This window comes from Alligator mississippiensis, chromosome 10 (assembly GCF_030867095.1).
Source record: "Alligator mississippiensis isolate rAllMis1 chromosome 10, rAllMis1, whole genome shotgun sequence".
Classification (NCBI taxonomy): Eukaryota; Metazoa; Chordata; order Crocodylia; family Alligatoridae; genus Alligator; species Alligator mississippiensis.
This window is the reverse complement of record NC_081833.1, coordinates 37,836,911-37,863,260: the sequence shown is the minus strand read 5'-3', so window position 1 is coordinate 37,863,260 and position 26,350 is coordinate 37,836,911. Positions and strand designations below refer to the sequence as shown.

At 50.2% G+C, this 26,350-nt stretch overlaps 1 protein-coding gene across 8 annotated transcripts in view; it reads left to right on the top strand.

Annotated features, from left to right (window-relative positions):
• Positions 1-5,616: 5,616 nt before the first annotated feature.
• The window catches only part of DOK4 (docking protein 4), a 47,326-nt gene continuing 26,592 nt past the window's right edge, over positions 5,617-26,350 (top strand). Inside the window, exon 1 of one of the 8 annotated variants that reach the window (XM_019497266.2) lies at positions 5,617-8,108. The gene's annotated coding sequence lies outside the window, so the exon portion shown is untranslated. Of the gene's footprint in view, positions 8,109-12,514; positions 12,582-26,350 lie in introns of those variants that run through there. The other 7 variants (XM_019497263.2, XM_019497258.2, XM_019497261.2 and 4 more) reach the window with 7 other exon arrangements.

Below are 26,350 nucleotides of genomic sequence, written 5' to 3'. Positions count from 1 at the left end.
GAAGGCACTGAGGAGGGCAGGCTCAGGTGCTGGAGGGAGCCCTGGGCTAGAGGGGCAGGGACTGCTCCAGCCACCAGAAGCCCCTGGGCAGTCAGGGCCCAGGAAGGGGCTGCATTTGCCAGGTGCTGTGAGGTTGTGCTGGGCAAGGAAAACTTACAACCTGCAGCCCAGACACTGTTCCCTGCTGAGCCAGGAAAGGGGTCTGGGTAGGAATCAGCTCTCTTGCAGGAACTGCAGGGGAGTAGCCACCACCTGCTGCAGGGAGACCCCTGGAGCTCCTGCTAGGAATGCCAGCACCAGGGACTGCCCACAGATCCTGTGCCAGGGGCACAGACACAGTCCTGCTCCCTAAGACACCCTGCCAGGGGCTGTGCACACGGGATCCTCAGTACACAGTGTACAAGTTATAGCCTGTATAAATCAAGTTCTTAATGGTTTATTAGTTGGAGGATCAATGTATTTATGTATCGATTCCTTATTTATTGTGGGTAATTTGTATACCTTCCCCTAGTGTAATGTGTATCCAAAAAGCATTCACCTTTAAGCCACCATCACCAAGTCATGCAGGGTAACATTTGTTCTATTGCATTAGTTATATGTTACCTTGTAAATAAATCCTGTAAATAGTTTTATAACAGTCTGCAAAGTTGTTTAGTTGTAAGGGGAGGCTCTCTGCTTGGGAACCCTGCAGGAACTACCCAGGGAGCTGGGCAGGGTCACTAGCTACCAGGTACCCCAGGATCATGCTATTCAGGTGAAGGCCCAGGTAGTGTCATGCTAAGGGTTACATGAGCAAGAATCCCAAGACCATAGGCTGCTTGCTACACTCTGGAGCAGAGATGTCATCTTCTTCCAAACAGATGGACAATGCACCCAGTGCCTACTGGGGTGCGTGTTGCTGTGTTATTCTTTTAGGTCACCTGAGCTAACAGCCACAGCTAGCTTATTTTAAACATAAATCTACTTGCTCAACCACCATGAACCTTCACCAGTCATAGCTGAGGCCAGCATTCATCCTTTCACTTTGAATGCTCTGGAATCCACTCCCATAAATGCCTTCTAAATGCCTGGAGAACAGAAAGACCCAGCAGAGGGGTCACTGGATCGGAATGATGAGCCACCAGGTGCATCTAGTACAAAAGACAATCAAGTGGAGGAGCAGGCCTGCTGAGATGCAGGAGAGGGAGGGAAGGCTGGAGCAGCTGGCTGATTCTGGAAGGGGAGTAGCAGGTTACCTCCAGAAGTGTAGGGTGATGGAACTCATAGAGGGAAGGCAAGGGAGCCTGGTAAAGAATCAAGCTCACAGGTGTCAACCCTATCCAGCTTCACCATGGTCCATGGAGCAGCCAGAACTCTAGTGATAAGTCACCCACCCCATCCCCTCTAACATGGAAAGAGGCAGCCTGCATCCTCTGCACCAGGCTGGCAGCACACTTGTAGGGAGCTGACTGCAAGCTTAGCTTCAAGGCTCATGGCAGGCTGGGAAGAGCATGTAATATAGGGAAGCCAATTAAAGTAATAAAATGAGCAGTTCCTCTGAAGATGTTGTATCTCCTGGATGGCTGGTAATTGCAGGCTTGTTTAGAGCTGCCTTTCCTGCCCCAACCATCCTTACAAGTCAGGTCTTCTACAGCATTGGCAAGAAACAGCAAAGAAAACCCAGCCTCATTTCCTGCATTCTAATACTTCTTTGGGACAGTGAACCAAGTTCTAACTTGTCCTTCAGTTTGGTCATTTTTCTCATGTGATGGAGACTTTTGCAAGTTTGAATAATTAGGCTGCTAACTTGCAATAAATTTGAGAATTTCAACATATTAGTGTTTAAATAAAAAATCCTCAGCTCCTGATGTCATGTGAATATATGAGAATTTCAGCTTTCAGTTTTAAAAAGGGTAAATTTCTAGCCCTCAGGTTGTGCAGAAAAACTTGAAAATACGGTCTCAATTTGACATAAAGATTAAAAATCCCGTATGGAAAAGGAACCCTCATGACCTTGGCAGCCTGATACACAATTTTTGTCCATACTGGAATAAAATGGGAGCATGGATCTGAACTATTTAAGGCTTGGTTTTGGATCAAACAACAAGCAATACAACAAGCGATGAGTCCCTTACATATCCCTTTGTGTGCAACTGTTGTGATCTTGTTTTCTGTGCTCTTTACTTTGAAATTTCAAGGTTTCTGTGGGAAGATGGATGCCATTTTGTGGGATATAAGCAATGCTGGATGTTGCAGGAGATGCACACTGTATGCTTTCTGAAATCTTACTTTGATTTTACATGAAAGAAAACAAGAAAGAACAGAAGTCACTCTTGACTGAAAGTACCTGAATGTTTTCTGTGGATGGTCACAACCTTGCTAAACACCAGGTTTGAGGAGATTGGAATTGAATAGTTTCCCTAGTATATGAGGGGTGTGGCCTAATCCTCTTTTTTTGAAACTAGGAAAGGATGGAAAGGATTTGGAGATGTTACTTATTTAAAAGGTGCTTCATAGATGAAAGGGAAAAATGGGGGAGTTTTGCTCCATCAAAGAAAAAGGGTCAACAAATTCTAAGGACAAGAAGGGGTTTTCTTTGAAAATTTTGCAACAGCTGGAAAGCAGGTGACGTACTGGATCATCAGTTGAGTGTATTTAAAGCCAGAAGGGCCCTATGGTAGATTATCTAACCTGACATCCTGCCTAGTGTAGACCCAAGAACTCACCCAGTTAGTCCTGCATTGAGACCTATAATCTGTGCTCGGTTGAAGCATCTCTTGCAGAAAGGAAGCCAGTGTTAACTGGAAGATACTAAAAAATAAAGCCTCCACCATCTTCACTTAGGGCTTCTGGTGGGTTCACCCAGTCCCTGCTTTGACTCAACCAGTCCTAGCATCAGTTATCCTGAGCACAAGATTTAGAGGCAGAATGACAGAACAAGAGTAGCATGAGTATAGAGGAACACAGAGATGCAGTGTTATTAAAAATTTATATTTCAATGAGCTAATCCCTCTTGTTCTGGCTTTTAATTGATTGTCTAAAAAGCATTGCTCTTTTTTTTTTATTTGCAGCAAATATTAATTTTATAGCCAAACAAATCGGACTCTAGTGATAGAGGTGTCCACAGAGCAATTTCAGCAGCTATAAACCTCCCATTCAGTTACAAACACTTGGGGCAAGGTCACTGGGGGGACCCAAGTGGATAGAGACAGCACCTGAATTGACTCTCTGGAGGTTTGGCACTGCAGGGGCCGATCCTGATTTCTGAAGGGCATTCATTGATCTCAATGCTACAGACGAGTGGCACACAAAATTCCAGCTCCACAGGCCTAATGAGCAGTGTGGGGTAATTTCATAAGTTGAAACCAATGCAGGGTTGGCACATAGGACTGGTCCATGGGTGAGATCAGGTACACCAGCCCAACCCCACATGTCCAGATCTGGCCCTGAAGTGACCCTGCATATTGCCCAACTGTGTACCAGCACAATCTAGTGCACAGGTCCACATTATCTGGCCTGTGGGGCTCACCATGGGTCTGGTAATTTGGCAAGAGGGAAGTGGCAACTACCCTTGGAAAGACTCATGAGCTTGGTGATACAGCTGCACAGGCTGGATCTGGCCCACATGGTAGAGGTTGAACATCAATGTTACAGACAGAATTGGTGGAGCATAAGCAGTATGATCCTAGGAAGGGGTGAGTGGCATGCTATGGCTCTGATCCAAAATATTCATATTAGCTTGAGCTGTGCAGCCTCCAGCCCTGAAGTCATCCTCACATACCTTATCAGGCTGGTATTACACAAGTTCATTAACCAGCTAAGGTGGAGCAACACATCTTAAAATACAAGCACTTTGGACTGTGCTGGGCTACTGGTTTGCAGTGGTGATCATGCCAAATCACACATACAGCTGGTCAGCAAAGGGGGAGAGGGGGACTGTGAAATTTCCTTTCTGTTTTTCTTTGAAATTTGATTTCCATCCAAATGGCCCTGATCAGCCTCAGCCCTGACACAGCAACACTGGGCTGTGATGTCTGCCTTAAGACATACTGTAACTTCATGGCACAATCTTACAAAAAGGTGGCACAGGGAAGCTGTGGCATCTATATCACATTATTGCAATGCAATGGATTTATTTCAACAAACAATGTTTATAAAGTGGCAGCCCACACCCAATCATCAGCAGTCGTTCGGATTACACAGGAAGGAGCAGAAGACCATCTGCACTGTAATGGCTTAGTAGGAAGTGTTGGCACGCTGATCTGCACATGTCATGGAAACAGGAATTCTGAGCTTCCATTCCTTATTCTGCCACTGACTCTCTGTGTGACTTTGGACTGGTTGCTTAATCCCTGTGCCTCAGTTTTCCCACCTGTAAAATGGGGACCTTAAGAGTTGCCTACCTCAAAGAGGATGCAAGCATCTATAAACACCAGATTCATTCCCAGTGGAACTCCACTGACTGACTGACTCCATTGGACTTAGACTCATGATGAATCTATTCTACTATCTGCAGTGGAAAGGGATGTAGAAATAGATTATCTTATTCTTGCTCTTTCTGTTCACACAGGGATAATTCCAGGTTGCTTCCTGGTATGTTTCCCACACAGCTGGATGGAAGAAGGATGGTCTGGTAAATATTAGGGGCCTGGTTTGAAAACCTACCACAACCTGTAGAATTCTTTTCATGGACTTGGGCAGGCTGTGGGTCATGCTCAGGACTGGAACTCAGGAGATCTGGGTTCTAGAGTTAAGTAAATCTTATCATCTGCTTGCATTCTAATTTCCTCATCTGTAGAACAGGGGTATCTGTAGGACAACACTTACGCGCGCGCGCGTGTGTGTGTGTGTGGAACAGTTTGCCCATGACCAAGGCACTCGGATACTGCACTAATGGAGTCATAGAGCATTCCAGACATGACATTTTATAACAGCCTACACTCCTTTGCTGCCAGGAGTGCAGATGGCTGTGGAGCTGTCTACCTGAGTCTGAAGACAGCTGCAAACAGCAGCTCTGAGAAAGGCTGTCTCCTCCCTGGACTGTCAGCTGTGTGTTAACTCTGAAGGCTACTAAGTCAGTAGAAGAGGTGGGTGTTTTAAGCCCATGGGAGCTGACTGCTATTTGTGCCTCTGGAAATCTTCCCCTTCAATTCATTTTTAATTGTTTCTTTGCTGACAAAAAGAAGGTGAGGGATTGTCAGCCTGTGAAGCTGCAGCAGAGGGAAAGAGGAGGTTCATCATGCACAGCAAATGACAGGGAGAAGACTGCTCTTCAACAGAGAAGGCTGGTGCAGTACCCCAGTTGAGACTCCTCCCAAGACCAGAAAAGCCTCTCAGTGGCTCTGTGTCTGCCTTGAGTCAGGGCCAACCCTTTGTTCTTCCTTACCCTGAAGGAAAGGGCATGTCAGGAGCAGGGCAGAGAAGGAACAGCTTTTTATGCCATGGTTTTTGTTTTGTTTTTTAAGGAAAATGTTTTGTGTTCCAATCCAAATCAGCCAAATCAATTCCAAATCCATGAATCATTCAAGAACCATATATGGTCCTACTACCAGCAAACATCCTCTACCCCCACCTGGGGCTTCAGATGTTTCCAAATCATTTGGCGGGCATCCTATGTGCAGGCCCAAGCCCAGAGGCTTGGGGTTCGGATGCTCGCAGGTTTTGCTTGCCCTCAGCCATATGGCCGCAGGAGCAAGCTAGGGAGGAGTCTCCCAGTTCCATAAAGTGGGTGTAAAGCCAAGATCTTTCCACTGGAAATGAAAGTGGGAGGGTAACTATACATTACCTCTGCTTGGGAACTAACCCATGCCAGAACAATAGTTACCCTCTGTCCCTGGGAAAACCACCGTGGTGATCATGCCATGGAAGGTAGAGTGGCTGGAAAGAGCAGCTCTCTATCACATCTGCTCTGCGATAGAGAGCTGCTCAGGCAGGCAGGCAGGCTCACAGCCCATGCTGTGTGTGCCTTGTCTCCAGCCTTGGCTTGTGAGCTTGTATTTGAAATTCCAAGTGGCTGTGGGTGAGGGAGTGAACAGGATTGCAGGTCAGCCTTTAATGCCAGGCTTTGAAGATGGTGTCCTGGTGCTGGCAAATGGGCCTCAATGCCCCATGAGGTTTGCTGAGCCATGTATTTTTTGCTGGTAGAACAGGACCACCTGAGGCTGCTGTAGACATGTAGGAGGGGAGTCCATAATGACTGGCATGGGCTGAACTGCAGGAGCCTAGCTGGGGCTGAAGACCTCCCTCCCCCAGAAGAGGCCTAACCCAGTGCAGGAAAGGTGGAGACAGCCCTGGGAACTGAGGGGAAGCCGAAGACTGAAACTCTGCTCCTCCCTGAGAAACATGGCCCTCCCAGGATTGACTGGGGGAGTCCACGGTCTGAGGGAACAGTGGGGCTGGCTCTTCCCTCCCAGCAGGAGGAGGGTGGCATTTCCTACATCCCAGTCCATTGGTGGTGCAGCAAGCACAGCTCCTGGGAGGGAGAGCAGATGTGCCTGACCCCCTTGACTGTACAACTGCGGCATGCACAGAGTCAAGCAGAGGAATGCCCTGGGAGGGCTCCTTGAATGGCTGTCACATCAGTCAGGCCCACGGAAGGCCGGGGTATGCTTTTTTTCTTTCTGCTGCCTCATTCATCTCTATTACAGTGACAGGCTGCCTAAACACAGCTCCCGTGGAGCTGACACAGCACCTCCCGGATGGGTCCAGTGGGAGTGCCAGGGAGGCCTGCTGCACTCTACCTAACCTCCGACTCATCCCCCTCCAGCCTCCTCTTTGCTCCTTTCCCTCCATGCTCCCTCTCTCTCTCCAGAACCTGTCTGCCAGACAAGAGGTGTGGCAGTGGGAGGGCAGGTGAGCCCATCCTCATGCCCCAGCTGCACTGTCTACAATCCATGCACCTGCTCCCCACACACCTGAGAGGAAAGTAGAGGCTGGCATGGGCCTGAGTTTGAGTCAGGGTTTTGCTGAGCATGGGGGGATGGAGCAACCCTGTATCAGATCTGCCCAGGCTGAGGCCAGGGCCTGGTTACCTCCCAGCTGCTCTCCTGGCTACGATTACTACATCTGGGTTTTTCCAGACTTGTTCAGTTCACTGATTACTTAGCTCAGGACTAGTCTCATGGCCTGGTTACTGCCCAAGAGTCCCCTGTTGGGGACCAATACTGAAGCCCTGGCTACAGCTCAGGTGCTCTCCTGACTGGGATGGATCCCAGGGCCTGATGACTGCCCATGTATGCTCCTGGGAAAAAGGAGTTCTGAGTGTTTTGGTCTGGGCCCAGACCCCTGGCACTTCTCCAGTGTTTCACTAGACAGAAATTCAAGCCTCCCTCTGGCATCCGTCCAGACACCGCCTAATGGGAACTGAAAGCCTAGGCTGCTGGCATCACACCAGATGCTCTGTTGCACTGGGTTCCCCTGCCTTTTGGGGCCTATTCCTATAGAATTTCCTAGCATGCCCTGCTGTTCTGGCAGAAGTAGCCACTGCAACACCATCCCTTCACGGTTCCATCAGAGACCCCCTGAAGCAACTGCACCCCACCTGCTCCCTACTTGGCAGCCTTGACCTAGGGTACCTGAGAGCTGTTGCAGAGGGAAGAGGCTATGTGAGCAGATGGGCACCTGGATAGCAGTGTCAGTGAATTCCATCATCTTCCTCTCCAGTGACCTGAATGGTGAGGCAGGCACGGGAGACAGTAGATGCATCTGGATAGTGGTCAGGAAAAGAGGAACTGGGGGGGCTCTCTGCACATCAAGGCTGGTATGTTCATAGCAGATCGGTGAGGGTTTCTTGACCAGTTCCCAGAGAGGAGGAGAGAGAGCAAAGAAGGCCGGGGATGTCCAATAGACTGACTGAGATACCAGAATACACACAACATTGCCCAGCTGAAATTGGCCACAGTCAATGGGGAAAATGAACCATTGTCTGATAACTGGTTACAAGAGGAAATGTTATTGCCTACAGTCTGGTACAGTGCTGGTGACAGATGTCTTTGTTTTTTTGTCCAGTACTGGGGTCAGTGGGAGATGGCATTGCTTTCCACCAGGGACTGGAATTGGTAGGAGAAGACATTACCCAGTGTCTCATATTTGGTCAGCAGAAGATGGCATCGTTCACGGTCTGATACATGGTAAGTGGAAATGCCCTCTGCTCCCATCAGGGACGAGGGGCAGAGGGAAAGGGCAATACCTAGTTGTGGGTATACCTAGCTGGCTGGGATGATAGAGCAAGGGAATGTCAGCTTAAAGTCTAGTGAATGAGAGAGGAGCACAGCTCCTGCCCCAGCAAAGTACCAGGTTCTTTGTTGCCAGGGCACTATCTACTGCAGATAACATCCTGGCGAGGAGACTGGGCCTAGCTGAGTGAAATGTTTCATGCTGCTGCTGCTTTATTCTGTGGTCTAGAGGCACAGGCCACAGATTTGTTGAGTGAGATTTGCCAGGTGGATACTGGACTTCCTTTGAGGCCACAGCAGGGTCTCTCTCTTCTTGACACTGCTTGCCTGGCACAGCCCAGATCAGCTGAGTCTCCCTGAGGACGTAACACTACCAGGACCTTCCCAGTCCCCTAACATCTTTCCCAGGGCACTGTTAAAATGCAGGAGCCATTTTCCCACTAGGGCAAAGGAGTCAGAGAAGGGGGTTTTGGTTATTTTAGCCACTAGGAGCAAATTACCCATGATGTAAGTAGGTAAATTGCAAGAACTGCCATAAGCATCACAAAAGGCCATGGTGTTTCATTGTTTTGCATCTGGGCTGACTTTCGCCCAGATATTCTAGACCATTAACTGTAATACAATTGAGGCTGGAGGCCCAGTCAAAATAGGGGCCCACTGTGTCAGGTATATATATATGGTCAGGTGCGACAATCCCTTCACTTGGAGCAGTGGCGGCAAAGCTTTTTGGCAGGCATCCCACAAATTAGCCCTCCCCCCTCCCCAGAGTGCCAGTCTGATCCTTGTCCCTTACTGATCTGCTGCTCTGTTTTCTGTTTCCTGCCCTGAGTTCCCTGACTGATCTGCTGCTTTGCTTTCTGCTCTTTGCCCTATCTGCCACTTTGCTGACTGTCCCCTCCCCAATCTGCCACACACAGAGGTTGCCCATGCCATTTATGACACCCATTCTGCCAGTTGGGCCCCCTTGCCTTAGCATATGGTCATAATGAAGAAGATAGGTAGAGAGGAAACAGGTTCAGGGAGGGGAAAGTGACTTGTTCAATGTCACTGAGCAGGTTGGTGGCAGAACCAGAACTAAAACCCAGCTCTCCAGAGTCCCAATCCAGTCCAGCGCATTGTCCCACAGCTCACACCATGAGTCCATAACTGGCACATAAGACAAAACTAAGGGAATCACAGTGCCAGCTGAAAGCAAAGACAGAGCCCTGTGACAGTTATTGAACACGTACAGCTGTTACTTGCCTAGAAACAACCAAAATAATCATCATCACACAATGAATGTGACTTTTTGAAATAAAAAGCACAATGCAGCATCCTGTCTCACTTGCCAGATTGTGGGGCCAGCTCATCTGCTGGTCAAATTGGCCTCATTCCTCTGAAGTCAGTGGAGCTATATTGATTTGCACTAGGGAGGGAGGATGTGTCTCATGAAAGGTTTAGGAAACTGAGACTGACTGAGACTGTCAAACATACTTGCAGTCATGCTGAGTCTCGCCGCCCCTCACCTCTCATTCCACCACTAACATAATTCCTAGCTGGCAGGCTCAGAAACATTTTCAGTCAGGTTGGTGATTTTGTAAAAATGTGGGTCTGAAAGAAGTAGCATTTTGTATTGTCCTGTCATAATCAAATGGAGCCCAAATGCTCAGCTGGTGTAAATAAGTCTAGCACTGCCAATGTCATAGGATTATGCAGGTGTATGCCAGCCTGCCATCCTGGGGCTCTGAAAGGAAGTGATAGCAAAGGATGGTCCAGGGGACTGTAAAAGAAGAAATATATGAACACAGAGATGCTCAGGCACTGGCTGATGCGTAAGTGTCTAAGACGGACACAGAAATGGCCCTACTAGAACAAACCAATGGCTTGTCTCCTCAGGCCAATACCTGGCCATTTGGAGAGCTGACTGTGCCGAGAGCAATCCCTGTCTGCCCTGACACACCCTTCATACTTCATAGTATGATTGTTTAAGCTGCTGAATCTTGTTAATTAGCATAGCTACAGATGCTCTTTGCAGTCCTTTCTGGAAATGTACCATACTAAACTACAGTCACCTCAGGGATGGCCTCTCCAGACTCTTCGGCCACAGTGAAGGATAACAAATAACTGAGGTCCTGGGGTCTGTTTTCAATCAACCTTTTTGTTTAGTATTATGGGACGGGCTAAATAGGAATAACTTCTACTGCATCTCACTGCTAATTGCATGTAATAATAACAATTAATAATAATGATGAGGATGATGTTATTATTACTACTGGTATTTTTAATAATGATAATAATGACAACAATGCTGATAAAAGTAACAAGATTAACAATAATTTATAATTAACAGCAATATTAATAGCCATTAATAATTATTATGCCAGTGAGCTGCTAGTGAACAGAGTGGCTTGGCCAGGGGCAGCCGGGAGAGGTAAGAGCCTGTGGGCACTGGGCAGCCTGGATGATGATAATGATGATGATGATTTTTAAGAAGGGGAGGAAGGAGGACCCAAGTAATTATAGGCCTGTAAGCCTCACCTCGGTGCTCGAGAAGCTCTTGGAGAGGATCATCAAGGAGCACATCTGTGGGGGTCCTGCAGGGGAGATCATGCTTGGGGGCAATCAGCATGGGTTCACCAAAGGCAGGTTCTGCCAGACCAACCTGATTGCCTTTTATGACCAAGTAACTAAAACCTTGGATGATGGTGTCGCTGTGGACATAGTCTTTCTAGACTTTAAGAAGCCTTTGACATTGTCTCTCACCCCATCCTCATCACTAAATTAAGCGACTGTGGCATTGATGCCTGCACAGTTGAATGGGTAAAAAATTGGTTGATGGGGCGCACCTAGACAGTAGTGGTGGACAGGTTGTACTCAACCTGGTGAGATGTGAGCAGTGGGGTACCCCAAGGCTCGGTCATCGGGCCCGCACTGTTTAACATCTTCATCAGCGACTTGGACGAGGGGGTAGAAAGCATGCTGTCCGAGTTTGCTGATGACACTAAGATGTGGGGTGAGGTGGACACACTTGAAGGGAGAGGGAGGCTGCAACTAGATATAGACAGACTACAAAAGTGGGCAGACAAGAATAGGATGGGGTTCAACGTAGACAAACGCAGGGTGCTGCACCTTGGGAGAAGGAATCCAAGCATACATACAGGCTGGGGAGTTCCCCTCTTGAAAGCACAGAGGCGGAAAGGGATCTCGGAGTCATTATTGACTCCAAGATAAATATGAACCGCCAATGCCAGACCGCAGCCAGCAAGGCCAGCCATAACTTGTCATGCATCCAAAGGTGCATCTCAAGCCGGTCCAGAGAGGTGATACTCCCCCTCTATGCGACATTGGTCAGGCCGCAGTTGGAGTACTGTGTCCAGTACTGGGCACCACACTTCAAAAGGGATGTGGCCAGCCTGGAGAGGGGTCAGAGGAGGGCCATCTGCTTGGTGAGAGGGCAGCAGGACAGGCCCTACAAGGAGAGACTGAAGGACCTGAACCGGTTCAGCCTCAGCAAGAGGAGGCTGAGGGGGGACCTGGTGGCTGCCTACAAGCTCATCAGGGGGGATCAACAGCAAATAGGCAGAGCTCTTTTCTCCCCAGCACCACCTGGGGTGACGAGGAACAATGGTAATAAGCTGATGGAGAATAGGTTTAGGTTAGAGATCAGGAAGCAATATGTTACAGTTAGGGTGGCCAGAATCTGGAACCAACTTCCCAGGGAGGTGGTCCTCGCCCCTACCTTGGGCAAATTCAAGAGGAGGTTGGACAATCACCTGTCTGGGGTCTTGTGAACCCAGCATTCTTTCCTGCCTGTGGCACGGGGTCAGGCTAGATGATCTGTTCAGGTCCCTCCTGACCCTAGCTATGATGAAACTATGAAAATATGATTTGTCATGCTACCTGAAAATCTCAAGATGCTTTACTATCTAGAACTGGCTTAAGACTCCCAGTATCACACTTCCTGTGCATGCGTTACAATGTTACACCCATTTTAGAGAGGGGGAAAACTGAGGCAGCAAAGGTGGCAGCCTCTAGAATCACTCACCGAGGCCGGGTCTAGCGGGTGCCTTCAGCCCTGGCAGGCGCATGAGAGCCCCCCCCCCGGCCAGCCCCTGCCCTTCCTAAGAGGGTGGGGATGTGAGGACGCGGCAAAGCCGCGGGCGCTTCCCGGACTCAGGTGCGGAGCCGGGTCGGCGTCCCTCCAGCGCCCGGCGGCTCGGCCCAGCCCGGCCCGGGAAGTGCGTGCCCCTCTCCACGGAGGAATACGGCGGCGGGACTGGTCCGGGTGCGGGAGCAGGGGGCCGGGCGGCTGCAGCGGACACGGCGGCCCCAGCGCCAGCGCCAGCGCCGCCCCGACCTGGCCCTCGGGCCGGCTCCGCCGTGGCCACGGCGGGCGGGCGCCAGCTGCAGCCGCCGCCGCCGCCGCCAGCGCCGGGGGCAGCCGGAGAGGTAAGAGCCGCGGGCACCGCCGGGGCCTTTGCGCCCGGGGGCCCCAGGCGTCCCCGGACGCCTGCTTCCTCCCCCGGGCACCGTGTGCTCTGCCGCTCGCCCCCCTTGCCCCAGGGGGAGGATGCGGTGGGCTCTGCCCTTCCTGAGCATCCCGCGGGGCCGGGGCCCTGACCTCCTGGGGCTTTATTTGCCCCCTCCCTGACTCACCGGGCAGCAGCCCCCGTTGGCCCCTCTCCTGCTTGCTCCCTCCCGGCATCTGGAAGCACTTGGGGGCAGAATGAGTCCGGGCAGGAGGGGTGCTTCCCTGGGCACCTGGGGCCTGGTTCTCAACCGCGGCACCCCGGGCCGCCTGGGGATCCTTTGAAGGCTGCGGCAGGGGTGCAGTGTTAGCCCTGTGAGGCGAGCAGACGTGATTCATCTGCTGAGCCCGGAGATTTCAAATCAGAATCCGGGGTGTTAGGAACATCCTGCCCTGTTGTGGTTTTCCTGGGGTCTTAAATTGCAACAAAAGAACAGTTTTTATTTTTCGGGAAACCAGTGAAAATGAAGAGCGGGCATTTTCCAAGGGCTGCCTCTAGTCTAAAAGTGTTGAGAGCCATGGACGGAGGGAAACCGAGGCACACGGAGGCCAGTGACTTCCCCCAAGGTCACTTTGTGCCTCAGTGGCAGAACCAGTAAGAGGGGAGGACAGGGACTGGGTGAGAGCACGGTTGCTGTTCTCTCCAGACAGTGACAGGCAGGAGATGGAGGGTGGCATGTGTCGGAAGTTCCTGTGCATGTGGGCTGCTGGCAGTTCCCTTTGCTGGGGTGATGTGATCTCGGTCCCCAGTGGGATGGATGGTCCCTTCTACAGGGTCTCCAATTGAAGTTCCCTTGACCTATGGAGCAGGCACTCCCACTTTAAAGATCAGTTCTCATGGATGGAACCTGCAACTCTTGCCTCCTCCAGTCTTGCCTGTCTTTGCCACCATGATAAGATCCCATTGCTTCCAGAGGTGACTGCCCAGTGGGGACAGGCAGGTTGTGGGTAGTTCAGAGTTTCCTCAAACCTTGATACGGGTCACTCACTGCAGCAGGCAGCTGGATGAGCTGCTTTTACTTTCCCAGTGAAGGCAAAATCCTGATAAGATCACTGTGCTGGGACCAGGCAGGGCCACAGCTGAGATAGCAGGTTAGGACTTTCCAGAAGCTTCTGATAAGATCAGATCACTTTGACAAGTCTTTTGTCTGACAGGGTTATTTGTTAACCAGCCAGATTGCTTGACAATTGTTTGTTTAGAAAACAGCATCACAGGCATGAGGAGGGTCCTTTGGGAGGTTGGGGAAATTGGGCTTCTGAGCTTCAGAACTGCAGTCCAAGGGGCCAGTTTTCTGACAGTGACCAGTTCCAGATGGATCAGGGGGCCTTGTATGTACCCTCTTCAGAGGGCACAACATGCCCATGATAGGAATTCCCTTTCTCTTCAGCTGTCAACAAATGGTTGGAAGGCAGGTTGTGCAGGGGTCCTTTTCTGACCAGCCATGCTTACAGCCTTCTTGGAGTTAGTCAGGTAAAGGTGCCACCTTGTCCTGCCTTCTGATTGAAGGCCTGTGAGAGACTAAACCTGTGAAACTCCCGTCTTCTACATTTATGATTCTATGGGCAAAGACCTGGTGCACTGTCCAGTCCAAGTGTCTTATGCAGGATTGCTCTCTGCTGGAGGAGTCCCAGTGCTTTGTTTTGTCTGGCTTTAAAATCTTCCCATGATGGGACTGTCCCAACTTCCCTTGGCAAGCTGTTTCCCAGTCTCCTACACCCCATGGCAGTTCCTTTGGCTGGTAGATTCTCTGCATTTAGAATAATAGAAAATTAGGGTTGGAAGAGACCTCAGGAGGTCATCTACTTCAATCCCCTGCTCAGATCAGGACCATCCCCAACCAGATCATCCCAGCCAAGGCTTTGTCTAGCCGGCTCTTAAAAACTTCTAAGGATGGAGATTCAGCAAGCTCTCTGAGTAACCTGTTCCAGTGTTTTACTACCCTCCTGGTGAGAGAGTTTTTCCTAATACCCAATCTAAACTTTACTTACTGCAATTTGAGACTATTACTCCTTGTTCTGTCATCTGCCACCACTGAGAACAGTCTCGCTCCATTCTCTTTGGAACCCCCTTCAGGTAGTTGAAAGCTGCTGTGTTCTCTCAGTCTTCTCTTCTGTAGACTAAATAAGCCCAGTTCCTTCAGTCTCTTCTCTTCAGTCATGTCCCCCAACCCCCAAACAATTTTCATTGCTCTCCACTGGACTCTCCAACCTGCCCACATCCTTTCTGTAGTCGGCGCCCAAAACTGGACACAGTACTCCAGATGTGGCCTCGCCAGTGCAGAATAGAGAGGAATGATCACTTTCCTCGATCTGCTGGCAACCATAGGCAGAGGCAGAAAAAAATTGGGGGGGGGGGGGCTGAGTGCATGCATACGCACACACCCCCAGGTGGCAAAGTCTGCAGGGGAGGAAGTGGGCCTGCAACCAGGCAGGGATCAGGAGGGAGAGGAGCGGAGCTGGGCCCAGGATTGGGGCCAGGACCACGGCCCACTGTGCCTGTCCCTTCCCCCGTGCCTGAGGTCGTTGCTTGGAGCTGGTGCCCTCCAGCTCCGCATTGGCCCCGGCTGCTGACCCGCACTGGCCTCAGCCCCGCACTGCCCAGGGGGCCCGGAGCTGGGGGCTGGAGTGGGGCCAGCCTCAGCTGTGCCTCTGGGCTGGAGGGGATGGAGCCCCCGGGACCCCTGTGCTCACCCCTCCCCAAGTCATTGTTGTTCTCTGGGGGATGCGGGGAGGGGGTGGTGGTTCCCGCCACTGCATGCATCCTGGGAGCGCATTGGGGGCATGTGCCCCAGATCTGCATGGGGCAGGGCAGGTGCTGCTGTGGGCTGGGTCATAGGCTGCACTGGGCTCTTCCCAACCCACCGCACCCCTCCCTCCCCGCCTCCCTCAGGAACAGCCTGGAACGGCCCCAAGCTGCAGCCACAGCTTGCCCTGCCACACGCAGATCTGATGGCACATTCCCCCGTGCCTCCCGGGGCGTGGGTAGCAGCAGGAGCTGTGGCCCCCAGGCTTGTGGCTCAGTTCCACGCCCCACCAGCTGTGTAGCTCCTACCCCTCCCCTAGCCCCAGCCCTACTCCCTCCCCACCCCTGCTGTGCCAAAAGCCCTCAGTCGTGCTGCCTTGAAGCCCTACCGCTGCCCTGCATTTGTGGGGGCTAAGCCCCGTTAGCTCCCCCTTCTGCCGCCTTTGCTGGCAACACTCCTACTGATGCAGCCCAGCCCAATGCTGTAAGGTTTTTTTGCAACAAGGACGCATTGTTGGCTCATATCCAGCTAATTGTCCACTGTAACCCTAAGGTTCTTTTTTGCAGATCTGCTACTTAGCTGGTCGGTCCCTAGCCTGTACCGGTGCATGAGATTGTTCTGTCCGAAGTGCAGGACTTTGCACTTATCCTTGTTGAACCTCATGAGATTTCTTTTGGTCCAATCCTTCTATTTGTCTAGGTCTCTCTGAATCCTAGCCCTACCTACCCTCCAGCATATCTGCTACTCCTCCCTCAGCTTGGTGTCATCTGCAAACTTGCTAATGGTGCACTCCATCCCATCTTCCAGGTCATTGCTAAATATATTGAACAAAACTGGCTCCAGGACCAACCCCTGGAACACTCAATACCAGTTGCCAAATAGACATCAAGCCACTGATTACTACTACCCTCTGAGCCCTATGATCCAGCCAGTTTTCTATCCATTTTTCTATTTCTTGTATAGTAGAATCTTAACATTCTAGATTCCCTGAAATAAGCTCTTCTACCAATCTCCAGATCCACCTTTGGAAATCTAGAGCAGGGAGCTGGGTCTCGGAAACTCAAGCCGTCTAAGCTCTTCTTCCAGGTCAGGGATGGCCTTGAATAAAGGAAAAATCAGACTCTCCTTTCATTCCATGAATAAACTGTCTGGAAAATGTCCTCTTTCATTCTCTCTCTGTATTGACCTTGCCATGCAAAATGTGGGTGACAGCACTTTGCTGGTGTCTCATTCAGTGCAACCGTCCCTGTTACATGTCAAGGCAATACAAGGTGAAAGCCCAGGGGAACTGAAATCCTTCCAGTTTGGAACATTCTAGACTCTTATTTAGTAGCTATTTATAAAGTGCCATAGGCACAGAAAATAAGCCCAAACCCTTGCCAGAAGAGGCTTATGGTCTAATAAGTCAAAGCCCACATTGGCATAAGTTGCTCTTGCAAGCCTGGATCAGTTGCAGGAATGGGATATGCACTGAGGTCTTCCTTTTTAATAACCACCAGATTTCAGTTTGAGAGGAACTGCTTGCTCATATCCTCCCTTGCCTGCTCTGCCGATCCAGTTCTGTGCTTGTATAAGTCAGAGGCAAAGCTGTTTGGCCACACCACAAGCAGGAACAAGTCCCAAATTTAAGTTCTTCTTAGTAACGTAGTGAGTGAATCTAGGGCTGGGGAACAGTGGGGCTGATCAGTCTGTTTCTCCTCTCTTAATGGGCTGAACAGAAGGTGCGTGAGCTTCCCTTTAGCACCTGCAACCTACAACGTGCCCTGTTCTGCTAGTACACATCAGTCCAGGGCTATAGTCGGGAGCAGCTCACTGTGAGCCTGTGCGCTGTGGGGTAATGAAGTGGGCACACAGGGACTGGAATGAGGTACAGGTGCCTCAGCACATGGGTGTGGTGAGAAGCTCTTACCCACCATCTCCTCTTGTAGCCACGGTCATCATCACTCACGCACTCTCACTTTCCACTTGCTTTCTTCCCCTGTCCCTCTTACTGGGCTTTCTTGTGTTCTGCACCTCTGCTCTTGGGTTTCTTTGCTAGTGTCTTCACAGCCTCTCTCCATCTGTGGGCAGGTCTCTTCTCATCAGCCTGAGCTCATACCTATCCCTTTCCTGGTCAGGCTGCTCTGTGTCTGGATTTGATAACTCCATAGGTCAGTGGATCCCTGATTCTTTTCTAAGGTTGTGCTACAGTTTCCTGAATCCTCATTCCATGGCTCAGCAGAACGTGGTTTGGCTTTTCTGGTTCCTAGTGGTTGGGAGGAAGAGGTTAGGGAGCAGATGAATCAGGATAGGCAACTCCATTATATGCAGGCCAGTTGTCCCTGCTGTTCTCGTGGGGACTTGGTTTGGAAGGCCTACCACTATTTTATGTCTTTCTGTACAGGTGGCGAGAGAGGCAGGACCAGAACAGAACCTGAGTGGGAGGAGGGTTGTCTTTTTAACTTCTTGGCTGTGATGTGATGGTTTCCTCAACACTTGCCCTGCAGAGCAGAGAGGCCTAGCCACATTGTATAGGACACCCCCCACGCATTGCTCTTGGCCTGTTTGGCTGCCTACTTACCGGGCAGTGACACACACCTCTGGGGAACAAGGGCAGGTTACTCATGTGTGGCATCAAAGCCTTGCTTGGCAGAGATGTCAAAGCCAGCTCCCTTCAGGGAACTCAGCATGTCAGAGGCTGCTTGAATCCTGATCTGGGGTCCAGAAGGAAAATCCTGTTTTGTCATTTCACCTGGTATTGAGTCCCAGGAGAGCCCAGCAGTCCTGTTCCTTTTCTTGGCAGCCAGCAGGATTCACTGCTGGCTTTGCCTCCTGTTTGTCTTGGGTGATGCAAAAGAGGCTTGTACTGAATTGGCCCCTTCTGATAAAAAATCCCATCATACCCAAGACTTCCCATTTCCCACCCCTCTAGCACAGGGTTAGGCAATCCACAGCATGAGTGCCAGAGTGTGGCATGCAAAGGTATTTTGCTTGGCACTCGTGCCTTGGGGAAGGGACCAGGGCTGTGCTGCCACAACAAGGACTGGGCCCCTTGCAGCTCTCCTGTCATCTGCCTCAAGCATGTCAGCATCATACAAGTTGAGATTGTGGGGTCTTTTTGTACTCTGCCCAAAGATGTTGCCAACCTCTGCTCTAGAGAGAGCCACCACTCGCCTTCTAATGCCTGAGAGCTCCTGCATGTCATGTATGCAAGATCCTGAGGACAAGGGAGACCAAAGCAGTCTCTTCTGTGCTGTTATGTAGGTTGAAGCGAGCACATAAAAACCCTGGGAGAAGGCAGCCCTCAGTACATTAAGACTGCATTAAAGGAGCTTTATTTTAGACTGTCATTCATACAGCTCAGCTCAGCACATACTGAGTGAGCTACAAACCTGGGGGAGGAATACATATTCTGGCAGGCCCAGGCAGATTCAGAAATGGGTGGAGAAAGAGGCCTTTTCTGTCCTGTCTCCATTCTTCCCTGAACAAAGGGCTTGTAAGGGTGCAAGACAGAAGACTTCTTGCACGGGTACAAGGCCTTTGCTTAGAGAATGTTAAGAAATGCGGAGCGCTGTGGCTGCTGCTTTCCCTGGGGAGATCATTTTGCAGTCTCAAGGCTTGTTTGTAAACCAGGCCTGGCGGGAGAGCTCCTCATAACCTAGAAATGCCTGACGTTAAAAAAAACACAAAACAAATGATCAGGTGGATATTGCTTGTGCAGAAGTAAAAGCTGAGGGCCATTACCTGATTGGGAACATGGTCCAGTCCCATCTAAGCAAGGAAGATCACCCTGCAATTTAACAAGCAGCCCAGATGCCATGGTAGATTTATATCTGTGTCCCTGCCATGGAGCCCAGCTTTGTTCTGCTGGCAATCGCTGCAGAGTAAATAAGGTCTAAAAGATCACTTTCCTGGACATTAAGCCTTAATTTTCTCTTTGTTCATTTCATCCTATTAATCCTGTTTACACGGCTGCTCAGAGCTCCTGATATTCTCTCCAGGCTCCTCACTGCCAAAGGAGTCCAGAGCTTGAGAGCCTTTTCCATGCTACAAATGAAACATGGTTTTAGAAACCTGCTTCTGACTCTCTGCTCTGTCCTGCTTATATGACACACATTGAGGAGGTTGCATCCACACCACAGCTTTCTGTAGTGCTTAATCCAGGGGTGGGCAAAATATGGTCCACTGGCTGGATCTGGCCTGCCTGGCACTTTCATCCAGCCTACGGGTGCCCACCAATAAGCCGTACCCCACCTAGCCATTCTGCTCATGAGGGTGGGAGCGAAGCGCCCATGTATACAGCCCCCCCACAGCAAACACTATTGCGCCTCGCTCCCACTCTCATGGGTGAAAGGGCCCTGCCTGGCCAGCAGCACTGTCCAGGGGGACCTGCTCGGCTTTCCCGCTCGCTCCAGGCAGCAGGTAGGGAAGTGGCAGAGGCAGGGATTGGAGCTGCAGCTGGGTGGGGGCAGGGAGCCTACACCTGGGGGGTGGTGGGAGCACAGAGCTTGGCTAGGCAGGATGTGAGTATGAGGTAGTGTGGGGACCACCCACACACACCCCCACATGGCACACAGCCCCTGCTGCTGGTAGCAACAGCAGGCAGGGGCACTCGGGGCACTTGTGTTCTGTGCAGTCCCTGGCACCTGGTGCTGTGTGGATCTGGCCAGTGCTGCACATGGGGGAGATGAGTACAGCCTGCAAGAGGCAGAGCAGCGACAGCATGGGGTATTGGGTGGTGGCACTCCATCCCCCCCCTCACCTCCCGATGGGCAATTGGCTAGTGTGTGTGTATGTGTGTGTGTGTGTGTGTGTGTGTGTTTATATATATATATATATATATATATATATAACTTTACCTCCAACACTCCACCAAGTGGCCCTTGTGGTTCACTTGGCAGATCAAAGCACACTTTGACAGTTAAACCATTAAAAACCCATTATAGTTTACACCGTGTATCCGTGCACCCATCTCCATCCCCGTACCACCACCCACTGCCCTCCTCAGAAAGCCTATCCCTGAAAAAGTCTATGTCAGACCCCTCTCCACCATATGAGGTCTGCCATTTCTTTCCCGTCATCCTCTTCTGTCTTCCTGTAGTACCAATACATTTTGATTTAGTCCCATTTTAATACAATCTTCGACTGTGGGGTCTAAGTGTCTGTTTATGAGCAGGTTCCTGGCTTTCCACAGAGCATAACTGAAGCAGGATATGAACTGGTCAAAGTGAGCTGTCAGGATCCCTGCTGCCTGGTCAGGTGCCCGTGGAGAACCACTTCTCTGGTCAGGTCTCTGAAACCTGTCGCTACAAGGAGGAGCTCATAGATTTTCTTCCACACCTCTCTGTCGCATAGGTAGTCCCAAAAGAGGTAGTTGATCGTTTCTGCCTGCCAGCAGCAGATCTGTCTCGGGCAGCTTGACAGACCTCTCTGCCCTGTGCTTTTTCTCCATGCCCATATGGGGAGTGCCTGGTGGGCTGCTTGCCAGTTCAGGTCTCTGTGTCCCTTCTGCAGGTCCTTGTGAAAGATTTGTTCCCGCACAGCCTGACAGCTGTCACCAGGTAGTAAGTCTATGGGTGATCTGGTGTATGGTGATCTTACCACCTCCCATATCTTGCAACGGTTCAACAGGGTTCCTAGGGTAGCATTGTGTAGCTTGTATTTCTCTCATAAGCACTTCAGAATCTCTTAAAACCATGGGGAAATCATGGTCCACAGGCTCCCGTTGGTCGTTGTGTGCACCTGCCACTGTTGCAGCAGCTGGCCTGCAAAATACTTGACAAAGTTGGCTGTTTTAGATTCCACCCCTGTTGCCAGTTTGCACATCTGGCTCATGTATTTGGCCCAGAAGAAGAAAAGGTCGTCTGGCGTTCCTCTTCCTCTGGACTGTTTCACTTTGTACAGCTTGGTCTTTGTCACTTTCTCCCACGTGGAGCTCCAAAAGAAAATACACATGGCTCTTTGGATTTTGCAAATGACTTGTCCTGAGAGGAGAAAGACTAGGGTGATGTGTAATAGCAGGACCACTGCCTTCATCAGTTCCACGCGCCCCCCCATTGACAGGCAGTGTGCTTGCCAGAGCTCTAGTTTTTCTCTGGCCTTGGCTTCTGTCTTTTCCCATGCCCTCTGCTCCATCAGCTCTGGGTCAAACTCCACCCTGAGGATCTTTACCCCCTCATGGGGGACAGAAACCCCTGGGATGACAGGTCCCTGAGCTTACCCAGGACTAGGTAGGTGCTTTTGCTTATGCTGAGCTTGGTCCCTGCTGCTGCTCCATAGACCTGGGTGTGTTGTAGTGCTCTTTCTGCTGACCCTTTGTAGCAGAATATGGTGTAGTGCTTAGAGCGTTGGCCCCAAGACTTGGCTGCTGTTTCTGGCTCTGCCCCTGGTCTTCTGGGTGACCTGGGCAAGTCTCTTTACTGCTCTGTGCCTCAGACTTGCCACTTCTAAGATGGGATAATGACTCAGACCTCCTTTGTAAAGTGCTTTAGGATCTGGGGATGTAAAGTGCTATGGAAGTGCTGGACGCTATTAATTATACTGCAAAACCCAGTGTGGTGAACCAGTCTCAGGCATCCTGCACAGCCTCAGGGACATGGCTACCTGCCATGATAATGAGCTGAGGATTAGCTGGGTGACATGTAGATGTAACCAGCCTTGAGCTACTCTTCCAAGCTGGGCCTAGGAGGCTTCACCTGTGGTGGCTTATCACTAGCTCATTCTCAGCCTTGGAATCCTCTTGCCTTGGCTGCTGGAATGGAGACCTGAACCTTAGTGACTTTTTTAAAATCGAGACTGAGCTGGCAGCATTTGGCTTTGGAGTAATTGTTGGTTTTTATTATAGCTTTGAATTGCATTAATTATTTACTGTGGAGAGTCTGTGACTTATTGCAAGAGGCTCCAGCTGAGCTGGCATGGTTGCAGGGAGAGCTGCAGCACAGAATGGCTGCTCTGCTGAAAGCAAGAGACTGGCTGCTTTCTTAAGAGTGGCCTGGGGCTACGCTCTCGCTCTCCAGTGACCTTGCTGCAGGACGCAGGAGCTCAAGTGCTGTGGCAGTGGGCCTGTTATTAGAAGCTAGGGAGGCAAGGCTGATCTCGCAGTGCAGATTGTGCTGGGCATCACAGAAATGCCCATTAGACAAATAAGAGGGTTGTGAAAGCTCCTCTTCCCTCCGCTCCCAAGCTGACTGCCTCCCTGGCCATGCCCAGCCATTCCTCCAGGGCACAGCTTTGTGAGGCTTTGTTTGAGCTGATAATCAGCATGGGCTGCAGGGACCCTGAGGCCTTTTCTCCAGCTCCATGGCTAGTCACCCAAGCAAATTTCCATGCCCCCCCCCAGCCACTTGCTTAAGGATCTACTACAGGAACCAGTCTCCTTCCTGCAGCTTCCCCCTCTGCCCTTTAGAGGGAGACACCTGATCACCTCCCGGCTAATGGACCAGGGCTGGTCAGCCTGTGGAAGGGCAGACCCTTCTGTTATGGTCACTGATTTGAATCCAGCCTTGGCTGGTCATATTCTGAAGTCATTGCTGTCTCCTCAGGCTCTTGCAGGATTGGTTTGGCAGTTTTGGTTTGATGCCTGATCAGGAGAGTGGTTTTTTCCCTTTAGCTTTAGTGAGCACTGAAGGAGCCCAGCACCTTCCAGGGTCAGGCTTTTTGGCTCTAAAAGACAAACACCCACATTGCAGAACCTCCATTCATACCCTTCCCTGCTCGCATCAGCAGAGAGATCAAGGTGCGAGCAGGTCTAAGAGGCAGAAAGTGCCTTCCCTCCAAAGCGCAATGAGGCCTCAGAGAGGGCAGGCACCACTCTGCCCTTACTGGGTGCCTGTTATTCACAAAGGACTTCCTTGTTTCAGATCAGGCATTTTTACCAGTGCTGGATGCTCCGTCACTAAACAACCCCAGGCTCCTTGAAAACCGCACATGGCTGTATATTGTTGGGAGCACTGCGTGGGGTCTTAGCCACAGACTCCCAGACACTGGCATTTAAGATAATTGTGTACACTCCTTTGCAAAAGAATACAGAGAAGGCATCCTCCATGAGGGGTAAACAGTTTCTTGGAGGGAGGGAAAAGAAGGAACTATGTTTCCTAAGCAGGGTTGTTTCCCTTTTCCCCAGTGTGAGCCTGTGCTATTATGGTAGTTAGTGCTGAGCTGAGGCACGCAAGCTGTTGTGTTGTTGTAGGGTTGGTCATAAGCTCGTATGCTGCTCTGCTGTCGTAAGCATTCTCATGGGGGGCTAACTTGACATGCCCCTTGGTTATTGTAGGGTTGGTTCAGTGCTGAGCTGTATATAGTGGCTTGTTCTGGAGGTTCTCATGTAGCAGTGCTTGCTTGTTTTGAAGAAAAGTCACTGAAATCTTTGTCTTAGAAATACAGTCTGCCTCTGGGCTTTGAAAATGGGTGTAAGAAAAAAGAGGGAAATGGATTTGTGCTGTCTCTTAGCCCTGCTTTGACAGTGTTGCTTTAAAAAAGAAACAGCCACCTGTGCCATCTTACTTCATTAAAGAGAAATGAAACACCAGTGCCTCAGACAGAACTGAGCTGCAGCAAAACGGTTCCACAAAGTAACGTGGCCTTTTGCAGGAACACTTTGGGGAATAATGCTCCCCCTGATGCACGTTTTCTCTCCACTGTAGACAGTCTCTTCAAATAAGTGTTTATCTTGCACTGTACAGATTTCCTAGAGAGATGGCTGCAGAATGCAGATCTGGATCTCAATGTCCCTGAAGCTTAAGGAGTTTAGATCCAGAGCGCTGGTTTGGAAATGAGCAGACATGTGCTTTCTGTCTCAAATGGTTTCCTTTTTTTTAAGGGCTCTCTCTGGTTGCTTTCTATAAATACTTCAGGGAGTGAGAATAGCTATTTAAGCTAACCGACAATGCTGGCAACATGAACAGAAGGGTGTAAACTGGCTAGGAATGAATGTAGTCTGGAAACTAGAAGAAGTTTTGTAATCATGGGAGGAGAGAGATTCTGGGATAGCCTCCCACTAGGAGTGGCATGGGCAAACAATCTGACTTGAGCTGGAGGAGCTTCATGAGCTTGTGGACACAAAGTGGTTGTGATGGCAAGGGACAACTCTGTGACCCAGGCTGCCCTTTCCAGTATTGTGTTCCTATGAAGGAAAATAATGCCAGGAAAGAGGAAAACTGAAGTCTCTGTGAGAGAACCTGTGGTGCAAGAATCAACTCTTGAGAACAGTAAGGTTGCTGCCTCTGCAAATGAGCTGAGTTCTCCCTCTTGGGCCTTACTCTGTTACATTTCAAAGAAGACACTACAATTTCTAACTAGCACGTCCCATGGAGCATGGATGCTGGTTAGAGTTTCTGAGGCCACCTACTTATGGTTGGTTTGGAAATAACAGCAAGAGCAGCAATTCTCCTGGCCTAACAGCAGTACTCCTTAATTCAGTCAAGATCAGGCAGCTTGAGTGGGAAATGATTTCAAGCAAAAGTTCCTGTGCCTCTCAGTTGAATTAGGGTGAATTATTTCATATTGATCATTTACATGCTCAGATGAACCACTGTGACCACTGCACAAAAACAATGTTGCAGTTAATTACCATGTAGAAGATTTCTGTTGTGTGGAGGAGGTTATGCCTTGAGTCCCACTAACCAAAACTGGATAAGCTGGCAGTGGTTTGGAGATCTGGGGCTTCCTCCCGGAGCCTGTTAGTATTGTCTTATGCTCCAGAATCTGAGTGCCTGTAGGCATGCAGGGATGCTGCTTGATGCACTGTAATTAGAGTGCATCAGATCAGCCTCCGCGCCCCATGTATTCAGCATCCCTGCACTTCAAAATGGTAGTGAAGGTGCTTTAACTAAAGCACCCCTGCTGCCATTTTGAAGCGTTGGATGCTAAACATACAAGACACTGTGGGCGCTTTAATTAGAGCTCTAAGTAAAGTACCACCACCCCTAGAGCATGTGTAAAGATGCCCTAAGTTTCCATTTATAAAAAAAAGTGGGGGGAGAAAGGGTCTCAATTGCCACCTCTGTTTGCAAAAAAATCTTCCCCAAAGTGAACAGAATGCACATGCTGCAGTAATGCTTCAGGCTTGCTGCAGTGATCTTTCCCATTCGTATCAGTGGTCTGTTAACGCTGAACTCTAAAGATGGTGTAACCATTGTTAAATGTCTATCTGCTAATCCAATCATACTGTTGATGAGGAGCTCTGCTCTTAGCAGAGTCTATTTAGCAGTGTTTCAACCAGGTGGCACCTAGCATGTAGGTGGAATTGGGAGAGAACCATTACATCTAGTTCCAGTTCTTTTCCCTCCTCAGCATAGGTTGCATGTTAACGATGGTACTGAGAAGCGAGACAAAGAGCAGGAAGAGGAGAGGGAGTGAAGGAAGAGGGAGAGGGGTGAGATTAGGATATGTAAAAAACCAGAGGATGAGGTTGCATCTCTGATGGTAAGAGGCCAGGCAGATGGGCTGGCAGTCTAAAGGGCCTGCAGGGCAGGAGATAGTGAGGGATGGATCCACCTGGTGGAGAGCTGCAGGCTTGTGCTCAAGCACACTGTTTTTGCTCTTACTGCTTGAACATGTGAAGCAGGCCATCCCATCTGCTTCTCAGGAGGGACTTGCAGTCTCAGAGAGAGTAATTATTCCTGTGCTGCTGTCACATCTGACAAGGAAAATCATGGCTCAGGAACTAGTGTCCCTATGGTGACTGCTGGAGCCCCATCCTGGCCGTGTTGGCCTTCTCCTGGCACCCACATCCCTGCCCTGGTATTGAGGCATTGTTCTAGCTTGGATTCTTGCCTGTTGGTAAGAACTCCTTCCTGCTGCTTTTCCCAGACTCTTGGCACCAGGATCTTCACCCTTGCAGTGATAGGCTTCTTCTGACCCTTGCGGAAGCATTTTTGTCACCAGGAAATCCAACCAGATGCTGGTCGCCTTAGTGCTGAGATTGCCATCCACCCCCGGCTAGGAATATAGTATCAGTACCCATTTTG